We start from the raw sequence: 18,760 nt of genomic DNA on the forward strand, positions 1-18,760 counted from the left end.
GCAGCTCCTCCAGAACTCAGCAGCACGCCTCATCACTCGAACCCCCGCAACACACCACATCACGCCCATCCTCCATCAACTTTATTGGCTTCCCGTCAAACAAAGAATCAACTACAAGATCCTCATCATCACCTTCAAATTACTCCATGCCCTGGCCCCTCCCTACCTTTGCGATCTTCTCCGTCCAAACAATCCAACCCGTTCACTTCGCTCTACCACTATTCTTCCCCTCTCCATCCCCCGTGTCCGCCTCTCCACCTTTGGTTCCAGAGCATATAGTCATTGCGCCCACCAGCTCTGGAACTCCCTACCCCCTGATCTTCGCAGCATATCTACCCTATCACTTTTCAAATCTAGACTGAAAGCACACCTGTTCGCTCTTTCTTACCCACCATAACCCCTAGCTCTGTTATATTTTATTGTGCTTTTAATTTTTTATCCTTTTAATACCTTTTTATCGTACTGTGATTCCATGTCTCTTGTGAAGCGTCTTTGTGTGTTTTGAAAAGCGCTCTAGAAATAAAATGTATTATTATTATTATTATTACTGTAATGTGTATTGGTTCAGGTGATAAACCGTTCGATTCAGACTTTTGTTTTCAAAAATTACTAAAACATTTTGAAAACTTCCAGAATAAATGTCTGGAGTTTACTAGCAAATGTAAATTGCAATATTTGAACATAAATTATATTAACATACACATGTTAATCATCCCTTAGCTATCCAGGAAATGCAAAAAATAAACATTTGTCTTAAGACCACACAACATTGTGTGTCTAAATAAAGAAATTAAATATAACTGAAAAAAATTCGTAGTCAGGGATCAACAATAACAACAAAAACAAAAAGTTTTGTAAGTCTAATTAGTGTTAACCTATTTGTATTTTGCAGGTTGGCAAATTCACACAGTTTAATGTTCACTCTGTAGTCGGACTTTTGGTAGCAAAATGAGTCGTGTGTTCCCCACCTCCACAACATTAATTTCTTTTTACATTACTTACAGTGGCTTCTACTGCTAGTGTCGAAAAAAAATTCAAAGGGGGCGGAGGAGGTGGCATGTTGTCGACATGTTGCATTTTTGTGAGGGCTGTGAGTGCATGTGTTGGGGGGTTGGGGGGTCAAGTCATCAGTCAATCAAACGTGCGTTTGAGGGAAAAACATGGACTGGCAAATTCAGCAAGTCAAAAGATGTAAATGTAAGTCTGAACATCATGCAAATCACTTAATAATGTTAGGGTCAATTCTAGCCTTACAACATTTGGAAAGACATTCTAAATTACCTATATAACTAAAGTCATTATATAATGCAAATAAGGTTGCTTAAAAGTTGGTGGGGACAATTTGAGCATCCTGAAATGTTGGTAGTGTTATGTCCCTACCGTCCCTATGCTAACCTACGCCCTTGCGTAGATTACATTAAATTAAAATGATCCATTTTAGTTTTATCTACTTAGTTCTTGTCAAGCTTTTACTCCAAAAGGAAATGCCCACAAAATACACTTTGCTTTCAGGGATATTAGCTACAATCCCTTGATTCTGTTGTTTTTTTTTTTTTATTTCTTTTTTAATGTGGGCATATGACTACTAGAATAACAACACGAGATCAACAAAATAGTGAAACACACTGTGACGACATGCTAATAATGGGTGCTCCATTATGCCCATTTGAAGTAAATAAACAGTTAATGGCACTATGAAAAATTGCCATTGAAATACTGACTAAGCAACTTTCTAATCTTTTGGCAGGTTTCCAGGTATATGTCCAATATTAAAATGGAAGGCTGCCAGAAATATAGTACGTTTTCATTTGCTTTGTACATTTATGCGTAAGTGGATATTAAATATAGCCCTGCCAAAGCGATAGCTAACATCACTAATGGGTGTTGCATTAAAGTGGGCCTCATGATGGAGAGATGATTACTCAAAGTAAGGGGGAGGTGTTAAAAGCATCATAGCTTTATTCAGTGATCAGGGGTGGATGAGGTCATACTTTTGTAGCTTTGTGCGAGTACTTCTGAATCACACTTATAATTGCACCCATTCAGGCTATTTTGAATGACACTTTATAATGAATTATGAATTTCAATCTTATGCAGCATTGTGAATAACAGTGCTATGAATGTTAAAAAAAAAAAAAAACGAAAAAAAAAGTTGGATGAAGAATTCATGGTATTTAATTCAGCGATGCTACTTTGTGAACTCCAAAAGCTGGTTTCCGGCATCACAACAGGACCATGGACATAAAAATAACTTACAAGCTAAAAAAAACAACATCAAAAAAACATATATATATATATATATATATATATATATATACACACACAGTGGGGCAACTAAGTATTTAGTCAACCACAAATTGTGCAAGTTCTCCCACTTGTAAATATTAGAGAGGCCTGTAATTGTCAACATGGATAAACAAACCTCAACCATGAGAGACAGAATGTGGAAAAAAAAAAAAAAAACAGAAAATCACATGGTTTGATTTTTAAAGAATTTATTTGCAAATCATGGTGGAAAATAAGTATTTGGTCAATACCAAAAGTTCATCTCAAAACTTTGTTATGTACTCTTTGTTGGCAATAACAGGCCAAACGTTTTCTGTAACTCTTCACAAGCTTTTCACACACTGTTGCTGGAATTTTGGCCCAGTCTTCCATGCAGATCTCTTCTAGAGCAGTGATGTTTTGGGGCTGTCGTTGGGCAACACGGACTTTCAACTCCCTCCACAGATTTTCTATGGGGTTGAGATCTGGAGACTGGCTATGCCACTCCAGGACCTTAAAATGCTTCTTACGAAGCCACTCCTTTGTTGCCCTGGCTGTGTGTTTGGGATCATCGTCATGCTGAAAGACCCAGCCACATCTCATCTTCACTGCCCTTGCTGATGGAAGGAGATTTTCACTCAAAATCTCTCGATACAGGGCCCCATTCATTCTTTCCTTTACACAGATCAGTCATCCTGGTCTCTTTGCAGAAAAACAGCCCCAAAGCATGATGTTTCCACCCCGATGCTTCACAGTGGGTACGGTGCAATTCAGTATTCTTTTTCCTCCAAACACGAGAACCTGTGTTTCTACCAAAAAGTTCTATTTTGGTTTTATCTGACCATAGCACATTCTCCCAGTACTCTTCTGGATCAGCCAAATGCACTCTAGCGAACGGCAGACGGGCCTGGACGTGTACTTTCTTCAGCAGGGGGACACGTCTGGGAGTGCAGGATTTGAGTCCCTGGCGGCGCATTGTGTTACTGATAGTAGCCTTTGTTACTGTGGTCCCACCTCTCTGTAGGTCATTCACTAGGTCCCCTTTGTGTGGTTCTGGGATTTTTGCTCCCCGTTCTTGTTGTCATTTTGACGCCACGGGGTGAGGAGGGAGTTGAAAGTCTGTGTTGCCCAACGACTGCCCCAAAACATCACTGCTCTCGAGGAGATCTGCATGGAGGAATGAGCCAAAATACCAGCAACAGTGTGTGAAAAGCTTGTGAAGAGTCACAGAAAATGTTATGAAAATATTTTCTAATGGTGAAAGGTTACCAAGTGTTGCTTTAAGATTATTTTTGGCTAGCTGTTTTTCTAAATCTAAGTGAGTAAAAGTTACTTGAAGAGGAAACATAGCTTATTTCTAGTAGATTTACACTGAAAATAAGTTAATTTGACAAGTTTTAAGAAGGTGCGTTTTTGCACTGTACCTACAAATAACACAGCACCAGGAGCAAAGTGGGGTTCAGCCTAGGGCGTAGGTTTGGTCTAAAATTGGTAGGGATGCTGTTACCGTAATGCACATAATGCAAACAATGACCCAAATAAGGGACGTAGCTTGACTTAGTTGTTCCTTGAGGAGGCTGTTCTGTCTGCAGTAGTTTTGCAGGTTAGCAAGTCTAATGTTATGCTAACTCTGATGCAGGTCGGACTTTCAGTAGCAAAATGAGTCGTTTCCCCCACTTCCACAACATTGACGTCTTTTTACATGACATAGAGTGGCTGCTGCCGGCCGGAAAAAAAAAAATCTAATATCCCGCCTCTCCGAAGTGGGCAGAGGAGGCGGCATGTTGTCGACATTAATCTGTTGGGGCTGTGTGAGTACGTGTGTGTGTGTCTTTGTGGCGGGATTGGGGGGCTTCAACTGCAAATGGACCGGCACATTCAGTGGGTGAAAAGGGATAAATGTAAATCTGAATATAATGAAAATAAATTACTTAATAATGTTCTATTCTATGCTTAAAAGTTGGTAGGGACAATTTAAGCATTCTGAAAAGTTGGTAATATTATGTCCCTACCGTCCCTATGCAAACCTACTGTACGCCCTTGGGTTCAGCAGCTTGCTCAAGGTTACTTAGATGAGGTCAACTGAACCTACAACCCCCTGAATGAGAAATGAATTCTATTCCACTGAGTTATGCTAGTGACAAAGGCTTGATTAACAGCATAATTGCAAAAAATGATCATTTCACTGTAATACTTTAGTTTGTGTTATGCATGTCATTTCTTCCCCCCAAAAGATTATTGAGAGAACCTTCTTGACATTATCTTACATACAGTGCTGTGGTAAAACTATATGCTCTCTATATGTATCTCTATTAGATACCCAATTAAGAATTTTCATCAAATAGGACTCCTCTTTCGGGCTGCAGCAGGGACGAAGGCAAAGGAAATACATAACATATACTTAGCCAGTAGAGGGAGCTATGTACACACTTAATAATGAGCTGTTAGACGTGCAGTATGAGAGCGCAAATAGGCCTACCCCCTTAGTGGAATTCATGTCCTTTCTCTTTTCTCTCTTCTCTTGATGATGAATTCAATTTCCCTGTAATTATATAGAGGACTCATTTAAAGTATCATAAAGCTTCGTCCAATTAAACAAATTTGACTAAATGCCATTTTGCGTTTTCAATTTACAAATTTAAATAAAGTAAATCCCTAAACACATTTACAATGCTTAGTCCTAGCTGATGCAGACATGATGGAAATGGAAAAACGCCTGTTTTACTGTGATTAGCGGGAGGCGATCCGGACACACGATTGAAAGGAGAAAATGCCAAAATGTTGACAAGATAACAAGCACCGTGGTAGTGGAAGTGGCAGTGACGCATCACCAAGCAGAGCATCAAAAGACAGATCACCTCGGGAATGAATGCTGTCAGTTGCATTTGCCGGTGACACACTTATTTCCCCCGTTTGAACACGTGAAGAAGAGGTGTAGCCTACCAAACAGAGGTTCCCTCGGTACTTCTCTCCAGCAGCTTGTTGAAGTGAAGTGTGAACATGACAAATGCAACACTAAGTTGGTCTTAAGAACAGAAAACTCTGCAATGTAATACTCTTATTGTCTTCACTTTGCTTTCAGGAAATGAAGTGTTCCTTCTTCACTTGCATAAACGTTCACAGTTCTTTATTGGGATTCTTTAAACTTTTACTGTAGGCACTAGGCAGATCCTCAAAATCAGATGTCTCACATTTAGAAAGATACGTGATCAGAACATCCCTTATGTTGATTGTTTTACGCCAGCTGAGTTCAGATGGGATTTGTCGATCACCATCAGTTCCCTGGTTATGTTTCTAGTGTGCAATGCATAAACGGATTTTAAGCCCCCCCGGTGGCTGAAAAGTGTCATTGCATGTAATTGACTTTCCCATATAGACCCTACCCACCAACGTCACAAAATCACGTGATCGCTGTATTGTTCCGCCCCCTTGTCCGTCATTTTGTGTCTGTATTATCAATGGTCTCAATTCATAGAGCAATTTATAATGCATTTCATGGAAGACCCGGTGCTTTCGGATGCCGTAAACTCACTGGATGCGTTGCATAAAAGGCGTTATGTGGAAAAGCTTCAGTTTATCCATTCATCAGATCCATATTTGATGCCTAAATCGATATTTTTCGACCCGCTGTCTGCGCCGTCTTTGCCTGACGTCTGCTAGCTACCCTGATATTTGCAACTATCTTGTCCACACAAAATCAGCCTATTCTCACGAATGTTTGAAAAACTTTAAGAGCTTGGAGGCTTATTAATACTTCGTTGCTGGTTGGGTGAAACAGGTCCTCGTCCACGAAAATTCGACAGGAATCTATCATGTGCTTGGAAAGGTGAGTTACGAAATGTTCAATTCAAAATCTTTTGTTCTTGCCAACATCCACTGTCAAGTCTAATGTATTTCATGTCATTTGTCAATAGAGCTAGGGCTTTTAATGTTTATATGGTTTAGCAATAGCACTCTCACTACATACATACGTGTATGTTGTCGGCGATTAGCCTAGCAATGATCTTAATTGTGGTCGTCAGCCCATAACCCTCTAAATATATATTAAATGCATTTTACCAGATATAAAATGACTACTACATAATCTGTGGTAATCGTTTGGAGCCCAGTTTCCTCGTCGAATTGCAGCAGCCCATCTCGCTCTCTCCTCTCCGGGTCTCTCGGAATCCGGTAGAACTTCAAGTCTCTCCGTCTATCTTCTCTGTTATTGCAACCGACCGCCACACACGCCTTCACCATTTTGATTATTAATGTAAACGAGCAGAAAAACACGCCGTAAATAGGAGGAATGTACGTAGCCGTAACAGGTAAACACGGTGTGTTGACGGACAATTGGGCGGCACCAGTCAGGAGGGTGGCGTTGTGACGTCACGTGGGTAGGGTCTATACTGTATAGACCCTACTCACGTGACGTCACAGCCACGCCCCCGCGCCATGTTGTCCGTATACTCATCATGTTAATGCATTAGCGCTTCGTAAATTCCTCCTATTATGGCGTGTTTTTCTGCTCGTTAACATTAATAATCAAAATGGTGAAGTCGTGTGTGGCGGTCGGTTGCAAAAACAGAGAAGATAGACGGAGAGACTTGAAGTTTTACCTTATTCCGAGAGACCCGGAGAGGAGAGCGAGATGGACTGCTGCAATTCGACGAGAAAACTGGGCTCCAAACGACTATCACAGATTATGTAGTAGTCATTTTATATCTGGTAAGATGCATTTAATATATATTTAGAGGGTTTTGGGCTGACAACCACAATTAAGATCATTGCTAGGCTAATCGCCGACAACATACACTCAGACGTTGTGAATGAACTACCTGAAAATATATAATTATAAGGGGATAATAAGACAGTTGTCAAACAATTAATTTACAATTTCACTATTGAGGTCAAAAGCCAAAAAATAAATTCAACTAGGGACAATCTGGTGTAGTGCTATCGCACTTCATATTTATTACATATTATATATGTATCTAGTGAGAGTGCTATCGCTAAACCATATAAACATTAAAAGCCCTAGCTCCATTGACAAATGACATGAAATACATTAGACTTGACAGTGGATGTTAGCAAGAACAAAAGATTTTGAATTGAAAATTTCGTAACTCACCTTCCCGAGCACAAGATAGATTCCTGCCGAATTTTCGTGGACGAGGACCTGTTTCACCCAACCAGCAACGAAGTATTTATAAGCCTCCAAGCTCTTAAAGTTTTTCAAACTTTCGTGAGAATAGGCTGATTTTGTGTGGACAAGATAGTTGTAAATATCAGGGTAGCTAGCAGATGTCAGGCAAAGACGGCGAAGACAGCGGGTCGAAAAACATCGATTTAGGCATCAAATATGGATCTGGCGAATGGATAAACTGAAGCTTTTCCACATAACGCCTTTTATGCAACACATCCAATGAGTTTACAGCGTCAGATAACACCGGGGCTTCCATGAATTGCTCTATAACTTGCACGACTAATTGAAAACAATGAGAATAAGTCTAAAAAATACGGACAATATGGCGGCCGGATACAGCGACACGTCATTTTGTGACGTAGGTGAGTAGGGTCTATAGACCCCACTCACCAACGTCACACAATCACGTGATCGCTGTATTGTGCCGCCATATTGTCCGTCGTTGTGTGTCGTATTGTCAATGATCGTAGTTTGTAAAGGTGGGTTCACTTGCAAATTATGGTGCTTTCAGACGCTGTAAACTCATTGGATGATTTGCAGAAAAGCCGTAATTGGAAAAGCTTCGGTCGATCCAGTCGCCAGATCCATATTTGATGCCCAACGGTTTGATTCACAACATTAAATTAATTGAATGTAGTTTAAAGCTGCTGATACAGAATGGGGATTTGAGTATATTATTTATTGTTTTTAACTGGTAACTTGATACTGAAATAATCGTTTATTTAAGCCTGCGAGGCTTTTTTTTTTTTTTTTTTAACAGTTTTTGTAACTAATGTACAAAACATTAAAAGCCGCTAAAAGCGGGGGGGGGGGGGGTTCATCAATAATCGATTTATAATATAATCGTAGCCTCTGAATCGTAATCGAATCGTTAGGTGCCCAAAGATTCCCACCTCTACAAGGGATGGAGGCATACCCCCCTGCCTCACCCCTTGCCCGAGTGAGGTGCGCGGTACGGTGCCGGAGAGCAACTCCCCGGCACATTACAAGAAGACGGGGGAATACCGTCATAATTATGACAAGACACTGTCATGAACATTAATGTATGCTTATGACGGATGTCATTAAGTGTCCTAACTAGGGTTGTTCTGATCATGTTTTTTTGCTCCCGATCCGATCCCGATTGTTTTAGTTTGAGTATCTGCCGATCCCGATATTTCCCGATCCGATTGCTTTTTTTTGCTCCCGATTCAATTCCAATCATTCCCGATCATATACATTTTGGCAATGCATTAAGAAAAAAATGAATAAAACTCGGACAAATATATACATTCAACATAGAGTACATAAGTACTGTATTTGTTTATTATGAAAATAAATCCTCAAGATGGCATTTACATTATTAACATTCTTTCTGTGAGAGGGATCCACGGATAGAAAGACTTGTGACTTTGTATATTGTGACTAAATATTGCCATCTAGTGTATTTGTATTTCAGTAAATGATACTGTAGCCATGCCCAAATGCATGATGGGAAGTGGAACCATGACTGTGCGTAGTGCTACCAATTGATATATCTTCTCTGCGTTGAGAAATAACATAAGGTGTTAAGAAAAAGATCAATTGCTTCCTTGCTTCCCCACATTGCTTCCCATGATATTTTTAATCGTGGGGAGAGGGATTGTTAGGCTTTAGCCAATTAAAAAAAGGCTCCAAAGGCTGCCAAAATTCACTCTACTCATTTTACGCTGCCACTTATCTCTCTATATAGGTAAAACGGCGCCATTACAGATTGAGCGCGACAATGCATAAGTGGGTCGTGCAGTGCATGCATTAATTGCTTTAAATATTTTAATGTGATACATTTTTTAAAAAATTAATTATCCCGTTATCGGGATAAATTTGACAACCCTACCTTAAACCTAAACTAAAGACTCTGGATGAGTGTAACATATTATGTCTGTAACGTTGAATACAATTAGAAAACGATTTAATTAAAAAATATATATATTAAAAAAAGGCATGGTCGATATTTTTTTGCCGATTCCGATACTTTGAAAATGACGTGATCGGACCAGATCGAACGGCATCCATCTCTAGTCCTAACCCGAACACAGTTCCTAAACTCTAATCCCAATCCAAAGATATATTGCATTAAAGTTGATAGTTTACTAAATGAAACTCAATGACAACTGTCAAAAGTGTCATGCCATCATTATAACAGTCTTATGACACCGAGTTTAAATAAAGTGTAACCAAGTTTTCTTATAAAATTACTTTAACCCTTAAAGACCTGCAACATGAAGCAATTATCAAAGAATCCCAAAATTTGAAAAATAAGGTCCTAATGAAACCTTTTTTTCAAATTTGTAAAAAGAAATGTCAAAATGAATATGTGTAATAAGCGCTGAGTATCTATAAACGTAGCTAAATCCTTTTTTTTTTTTTTCTTTTTCTCATGGAACCTGCAGATGCATGTGTTGACTTGCATCCATCATTTTTTTTTTCATAATAAATAACAAAATTCTGAATTACTCTCAAAATCATGAAATTTTAGGTGTATCAAATGTGATACATTTGGCAATAAAGGGTTAAGTGTTTATTTTCATCAGTGTTTCCTACTAATACAATTTTTTAATAATTAAAAAAAAACGTGAATGTTAAGTGCAAAGAAGGAAAGCGTTGTAATTTAACCACCATGTGTTTGGTTTTAACATTTTAAACTCACCAGACTAAAAGGTTAATAACTATTCAGTTTGCTTTAACAGCAGTTGATGGACTTTAGTAAGGTTGCTATTGGATTACTATACAATAATGTCATAAAACGGGACCTGCTCTAATGCGTCTTTTTTCATCTATTTCAGTCTTAACCGAGACTCAGGACTGTCCCTATTGTGATTAGGCATGTGCCTCACCGAGGGAGGAACAAAAGAAAAAAACTGGAGCAGTCTGTAAGGACCGAGACGACCCTGGGGATTTGGCCCACCATTGTCTGTGTGTGTGATGTCTTGTGAAATGCTTATTAGCAAGGTAAATCGCATGCTCCTGAGTGTCTCAAACAGACAAACCCCTACGGGGAAGTGTCTGACTTGCTGGGGAAGGTAGAGCGAGGGAGAACGTGTTCTAGATGAGAGGTCGGGAGGGAGCGTGGGTAAGTAATTTATTTCAACAATTCAGACAGCCTCCGCAAGGAAAACATTTATTTCTACTTTGCCTCTGTATCGCAGCCACTCGCATAGAAGTCAGAATGGAGCACCTCACAACTTCTAATCAGAGGCTGTAAAACCCAGCAGAGAGTTTAGGAGGGGTGGTGATGCAACCCCCCCCCCCCCCCCCCCCCCCCCCGATCATTGATGGTGGCATGACTCTAAGCAAGAAGAGCACACACCAATTAACCAATTTATTGTAGGTTCTCGACTTCTGGGTCTGGCCAGTAAGTATTATTTGCATGTGTAGGCTTACGTGATTTCGACTTTATGACGCCAGAGTCTGCCACCATTTTTTCTCTAGTTGTTTTTTTGTTTGTTTGTTTGTTTGTTTTCTAGTCGCGTAAACCTTCTTGTACCTCACAATATCTTATTTTTATCCTTTGCTTCATTGATATGACGTGTTCTGTCTTCACTAAACGTGAAGTTGTTCAGCTTTACAGAGAGCAAACAAAGCAATTGGGGTTTTTTAAGCTTTTTACTTCTTTCACTTTTGACAATTTGTAAAGCTGTAACACACTTATGTTCAAAATGACTCATTTTAACATTAAAACACTTCACACAAAACATGTGTTCATACGTCCATCTAGCCTGATCAATATGTAAATTTAATAGATTAAATGGCATACCGCAAGCAACACGTCACTTCCGCTCATTAATATTTATGACATTAGCTACTTTTGCTAAGTAGGGACAGAGCTAAACCTACCATTTCTCTCCGAAAATGATGTGCCTGGTGCCAAATTGACTGGCAAAGATGTGGAAGAACATAAAAATGTTCAGTTAAAGAGAGGGATTTAGTGTCGAAGGCTGAAAAAGACGAAAAAAAAACGAGCCGGCCTAAGCATAGCTTTAACATTTTTATCGACGTGACTGACAATGACATTCTCCTGTTTCAACAAGCTATCCTTTACCATCAGCCCTGTCTTTCTTATATATCCTCTGGTTGTCCTACGTCTCTTACCGTTCTTGGGGGTAATTTAGTTAGCTTTGTGTAGCGATCACAAATGCTACTCAGTGACAGCCAACGAACACTTTTAATTTTTTCATTGATAACACGTCTTAATCCTATAATTTATTTACACTTCCGCCTTACTAAAGTTTATATATATATATATATATATGTAACAGAAACGGTAACAGTGGCAGTAAGATACCATTGTAATTCTTTTCAGGTCATTCATTGTCAGACAGAAGCAGTACGGCATAACGTTACGCTAAAAAAATAAGTTAAAAATATAAAAATGGCATACCTCTTTGTCCTGTGAAAGACCATGCCAACCCAACATAATGTTTACTGCATACGAAACGTGAATGGATCCGCCGAGCTGGTGTTAAAGTCGGTGCAAGTTGATTCGGTCTTCACATTTTTTCCTCCCGAGTTTTTGGTTTCCGGAAACGTATGAAGAAAACATCCTTCATGTGTCGTAATGTCTAGAGTCGTTTCTACAAGTTCCAAAAAAGCAATGCGTGATCGGCATGTTCGTTTTTGAAAGATTACTGGCGAAAAGTAGCACTAATTGTGTTGTGTCTATGCGAGGGCGGGTCTATAATGTCCCACTTCAGCTTACTTCCGCTTTGCGATGTGACGTCACGGTCTAAAAATAGCCTGCGTGCGGTACGCCAATGGCATCATTTGCCTAAGAGAAGTCCACTAGCTTAAATGCTACGAATGCTAACGTACTCACAATTCTCATAGCAAATCACTCACACATAACTCCACAAACTAGCTCTAACCTTAATTACAAATTCATACACAAACATATATTAGCTGAAACAACTTACAGCCTGATGTGGGGCAAACCAGAGCGCAGCTATCCTTTATTCATGTCAGACTTCTGAGTCTACTCCTCACAAATTCAAGGCGACGAACAGCCAGACCCAACGCTGCTACCAGAGGGCAGTGTATCCTCCGTCATTGAACAAAATAAAATACTTTTAGACTTTGTGGATTGTTATTTTGTGATATATGGGTACTTAAAGGGTTAATTGACTGACATGGAAATTCAGGTTACGTCGCCAGCTTAGGAATGGAACTCATTCGTAGCCCGGGAACTACCTGTAAGTGTATGAAACCCTATAAATGCATATGTTATCATTAGAACAATTACGAATAGTTGGAAAAATATAAATAAAATATTAATAATATCAATAAAATACATAAACTAATGTATAAAAAATATAATATGTACTGTAAATTCATTTATCTCACTCTCTCAGATGATACAGTGGGGCAAATAAGTATTTAGTAAACCACTAATTGGGCACGTTCTCCCACTTGAAAATTTTAGAGAGGCCTGTAATTGTCAACATGGGTAAACCTCAACCATGAGACACAGAATGTGGGAAAAAAAAACCCAGAAAATCACATTGTTTGATTTTTAAAGAATTAATTTGCAGATGATGGTGGAAAATAAGTATTTGGTCTATACCAAAACTTCATGTCAATACTTTGTTATGTACCCTTTGTTGGCAATAACGGAGGCCAAACATTTTTTGTACCTCTTCACAAGGTTTTCACACACTGTTGCTGGTATTTTGGCCCATTCCTCCATGCAGATCTCCTCTAGAGCAGTGATGTTTTGGGGCTGTCGTTGGGCAACACATACTTTCAACTCCCTCAACAGATTTTCTATGGGGTTGAGATCTGGAGACTGGCTAGGCCACTCCAGGACCTTGAAATGCTTCTTACGAAGTCACTCCTTTGTTGCCCTGGTTGTGTGTTTGGGATCATTGTCATGCTGAAAGACCCAGCCACGTCTCATCTTCAATGCCCTTGCTGATGGAAGGAGATTTTCACTCAAAATCTCTCGATACATGGCCCCATTCATTCTTTCCTTTACACAGATCAGTCGTCCTGGTCCCTTTGCAGAACAACAGCCCCAAAGCATGATGTTTCCACCCCCATGCTTCACAGTGGGTATGATGTTCTTCGGATGCAATTTTGTATTCTTACTCCTCCAAACACGAGAACCTGTGTTTCTACCAAAAAGTTCTATTTTGGTTTCATCTGACCATAACACATTCTCCCAGTCCTTTTCTGGATCATCCAAATGCTCTCTAGCAAACCGCAGACGGGCCTGGACGTGTACTTTCTTCAGCAGGGGGACACATCTGGCAGTGCAGGATTTGAGTCCCTGGCGGCGCATCGTGTTACTGATAGTAGCCTTTGTTACTGTAGTCCCAGCTCTCTGTAGGTCATTCACTAGGTACCCCCGTGTGGTTCTGGGATTTTTTTGTCACCGTTCTTGTTATCATTTTGACGCCACAGGTTGAGATCTTGCATGGAGCCCCAGATGGAGGGAGATTATCAGCGGTCTTATATGTCTTCCATTTTCTAATACTTGCTCCCACAGTTGATTTCGTTACACCAAGCTTTTTACCTATTGCAGATCCAGTCATCCCAGCCTGGTGCAGGTCTACAATTTTGTCTCTGGTGTCCTTCGACAGCTCTTTGGTCTTGGCCATAGTGGAGTTTGGAGTGTGACTGACTGAGGTTGTGGACAGGTGTCTTTTGTGCCGATAATGAGTTAAAACAGGTGCCATTAATACAGGTAACGAGTGGAGCCTCGTTAGACCTCGTTAGAAGAAGTTAGACCTCTTTGAAAGCCAGAAATCTTGCTTGTTTGTAGGTGACCAAATACTTATTTTCGACTCTAATTTGGGAAATAAACTCTTTAAAAATCAAACAATGTGATTTTCTGTTGTTTTTTTTCCACATTCTGTCTCTCAGGGTTGAGGTTTACCCATGTTGACAATTACAAGCCTTTTTAATCTTTTCAAGTAGGAGAACTTGCACAATTGGTGGTTGACTAAATACTTATTTGCCGCACTGTACGTGTGTGGGGGGGCGTGTAAGTGTACATACATACGTAGATGTAAATAGAGTGTACATACAGTAAATGTTTTTTAGAATTCTTATTCATATAACAACATACTTATAACACATTTTTAATTTATTCATTTAATTTTTAAATACACTGAGGGCTCAACAGTTGAGCGGCGAAGTAGCGATGGATCACTGTACTAGATAATTCATGGGAGCACAATTGTATTCGTATTGTATTTTATTATTAGATCTGAAAGCTGTTCATGATTCATTTTGACGGCGGGATACAAAATTGATCTGTTTTTCTCTGTCATAATAAGGTTTTGAACTATAGCGTCCCTTTTGTCTTAAAATATGAAAAACACTGCATGTGCTTGTTTTATTAAAAATAATGATATTGACATACAATGAATTGTAAAAGAAACATGCATTACTGCAATGTTTATTCAACACGTGTTGAATAAAAAATTGTATCAATATTTTAACGTAATTTTCGGACTACAAGACGCTACTTTTTCCCCTCATTTTGAATCTTGTGGCTTATAGTCCACTGCGGCTCATTTGTTGATTTATTTGGGTTAATATGAAACACTTTGTTTAACAGCGGCATCAAAAGAATGTCATGATTATGACATTACACTATCAAGGACATAAATGAATGCTTATGACAGATGTCATTAAATGTCATCCGGCAAATTATGTCACTAACTCCAGTAATGTCCAGCTCGGATCTTTTACATCCATTCAGAAGTGAGATCATTTGCCGGATGACACTAAATGACATCTGTCATTGGCATTTATTAATGCTCATGGCAGTGTGATTTCATAATTATGATGGTCTTATGGCGCCAATGCCAAATAAAGTGTTACTAAATACTTGAGATGTCCCGATCGATCGGGATGGATCGATCGGGTCCGATCACATCATTTTCTTTTTTTTTTTTTTTTTTTTTTTTTTTAAACCTGTCCTGTTCAGCTGTTTGACACAGAGAATGGAAGTCTAAGTGCCCGGATTCTGAACAGTTTTAATGTTTCACATTGAGAGTCTGACATACTCCCATTGTGATCATTCAAAATACCTTTTTATTATGACAAAGCAGCGAACAGGAAGGGCTTATGGGGGGACAGAAGAAAAGAAATACAAGAGAAGAAAGAAAAGAAACACATACACAAACAACAACAAGAAATACATTGAACATCTAAACTAGTTACTAATATGCTGGTGCTATCGTCAGCGAGATGTATTTCCGGTTTACACCATGTGGGGGCCTATTGGCCAGTGAAAGAGGAGAATGGGGGTGGGGGTGTCTATAAGACTATAAGCTAAGTGATTGAAAGGGTTAGAGTGTACACAAATCAGTTCTGTGATCTAGAACCCAGTAATCGTGTGAATCTCTTATGAGTGTAAGCCCGTTGGCGACCAACCCTACGCCGCCGCATCGCCAATCCCGGCACCGGAACCCCCAACCCGAGCATGCCCTACCACATCCAGCAGCACGCAAGCCCCACCGGGCGCGCGACAGCCACGCAGACGGGCGGAGAAACTACTGTCATTTAAATCTGTCTATGCTGTCCTCACTCCGAAGAGTCTACTTTTTCCAAAGCTAGACAGCTAGTGAACGACGCCTTAATAATCAGACTTCTTCTTTTTTCATCTGATTTATTAATAAAATAGCCTCAAACCATTGTCCTCTTTAGACCGTCATAAAACTACAAAAAAAAAAAAGTACACAAGCATTGCATTAGCAACAACGTTAGCCTAGCACGCTATACAGGTTCACTAAACATAAACAAAAAGCGTCTCATACAAAAAAATAGAACATTTCGCTTACTAACATAATATGTACATTCTTTACAACAACCATACTTACGGACAAATCTTGTCCTAGGATCATATAAGCACAACATTACAACGTAGGCTTCAGCCCGAGACGTCGTGTAGCCATATGAACTGGCAAGAAAAAAAATAAACCATGTCGCAAAGCGACCACAAGAGTTCGCTGTTGTGCTGCAGCACAAAAAGCCTTGCTGTAAAACTTACCAAAAGGCAGAATACTGTCTGAGCGGGACATGTGCGTTAATTGCGTCAAATATTTTAACGTGATTAATTTAAAAAATTAATTACCGCGCGTTAACGCGATAATTTTGACAGCCCAAATATATATATATATATATATATATATATATATATATATATATATATATATATATATATATATATATATATATATATTTTTTTTTTTTTTTTTTTTTTAATTAAACCGTTACAGACATAATTTGTTTCACTCTTCCAGAATCTTTAGTTTAGGCTTAAGGTAGGGTTATCAAATTTATTCTTATAACAGCGGTAATTAATTTTTTAAAAAAAGTATCACGTTAAAATATTTAACGCATTTAATTCATGCGCTGCACGACCCACTCACGCATTGTCGCGCTGAATCTGTAATAGCGCCGTTTTACCTATATAGAGAGATTAAAGGCAGCGTATAATGAATAGAGTGAATTTTGGCAGCCTTTGGAGCCTTTTTTTAATTGGCTAAAACCTTACAATCCCTCTCCCTACGATTAGAAATATCATGGGATACAATGTGGGGAAGCAAGGTAGCAATTGATCTTTATCTTAACACCTAATGTTATTTGCCAACGCAGAGAAGATATATCAATTGGTAGCACTACGCACAGTCAAGTTTACACTTCCCATCATGCATTTGGGCATGACTACAGTATCATTTACTGAAAGCTCAACAAATACACTAGATGGCAATATTTAGTCACAATATACAAAGTCACAAGTCTTTCTATCCGTGGATCCCTCTCACAGAAAGAATGTTAATAATGTAAATGCCATCTTTAGGATTTATTGTCATAATAAACAAATACAGTACTTATGTACTGTATGTTAAATGTATATATTCGTCCGAGATCTATTCATTTTTTTCTTAATGCATTGCCAAAATGTATATGATCGGGAAAAATTATCGGGAATGATTGGAATTGAATCGGGAGCAAAAAAAAAAAAAAAAAGCAATCGGATCGGGAAATATCAGGAATGGCAGATACTCAAACTAAAACGATCGGGATCGGATCGGGAACAAAAAAACATGATCGGAACAACCTTACTAAATACCATAAACAGCAATTAATGAAACAACTGGAAGACAACTGAACTGAAGAAATAATTAGCACAGAACATGAATTGTTTATATGCAGCGCCGCAATGCATGCTAAGAGGCATGTAGTACGACAACAATGTTGACAGCAGGTGGCAGCAGAGGTTGACTGTCTCCCCCAAGGGAGCAGTGATGACCAAATGAAGCTTCTTGAAGCAATGAAGCTTTTCAGCCAATTGGATCAAAGCTTCATGGTGGTTCATTTGGTCTTATGATGCTGTTGTCAAAAAAAGTGTGATCGATTAATATCTTTTGGTGTAAATATCCCAAAATACAATAAAAACAGCTGCTGCTTATAGTCCAGTGCGGAAAATCTATGAACAAATGCCATTTTCGTGTCAAATCTGGTGGGTGGCGACTTATAATCAGGTGCGCCGAAAATTATGGTAAATCATTTGAGTTACTGTACTAATATTGAGTGAATTGTTGACGTAACATAAGGTTTTACACTATGAGAACCACTGAAACATAAGTGGCCTCAAGCAGCCTTTCTAATCGGTAGTAATCATCTCAAATGAGCCACAATTGTGACGCCTTTAACGAAGGCAAGTGGGAAAACAAAAGGGAGACTAATATTTTGACGCACAATAACATGGGTGCGAAAGCTTGACTCAATTAGCTCGTCACCTCTACTGTGACACAATTTGAATTTCGAAGCCCCTGGGAAGAAATGGTCGTGATGTAATGAGGAGCTCGCACATGATGCAAGACACAATAACTCTTCATGTCACTGGAGGCTTTCTTTCAGGCCAAAATGACAAGTTCGGCTAATTGTGAATATAGGCCGGCTATTCGGCGATATTTATAGCTGACAGATGGGCGGGAGGACAGATGGATGCGGAGGGGCGTGCCAACATTAAAGTAAATGCACCGTTCAAATGTAATGCTTGTATGTGCGTGATGTTTTGATTGCATCTGATTGCACTTTACGCACACCAGACAATATGTCCTAAACAACCAGAAGCAATAATGAGTCATCAAACCACAACTGACCTCTACGTGGACTCACCGCATGAAAAAAAATCAAGTGTAGAGCAAAACAAAAGCAATCATGAGTAGGCTGAGTCATTTTCCTCACACGTACAAAAAAAAAAAAAGGCAGATGGCTCGCTTTAAGAGCCGGCACATCATCGACCTCCCCGTTCCTGGAAGCCAGTAGGCACTG

The 18,760-nt window shown here is 39.3% G+C and overlaps 1 protein-coding gene across 1 annotated transcript in view; it reads right to left on the bottom strand.

Annotated features, from left to right (window-relative positions):
- The window catches only part of neto1l (neuropilin (NRP) and tolloid (TLL)-like 1, like), a 267,411-nt gene that overhangs the window by 240,122 nt on the left and 8,529 nt on the right, over window positions 1-18,760 (bottom strand). The gene's annotated exons all lie outside the window — the stretch shown is intronic.

Source organism: Corythoichthys intestinalis, chromosome 20 (genome assembly GCF_030265065.1).
Source record: "Corythoichthys intestinalis isolate RoL2023-P3 chromosome 20, ASM3026506v1, whole genome shotgun sequence".
Classification (NCBI taxonomy): domain Eukaryota; kingdom Metazoa; phylum Chordata; class Actinopteri; order Syngnathiformes; family Syngnathidae; genus Corythoichthys; species Corythoichthys intestinalis.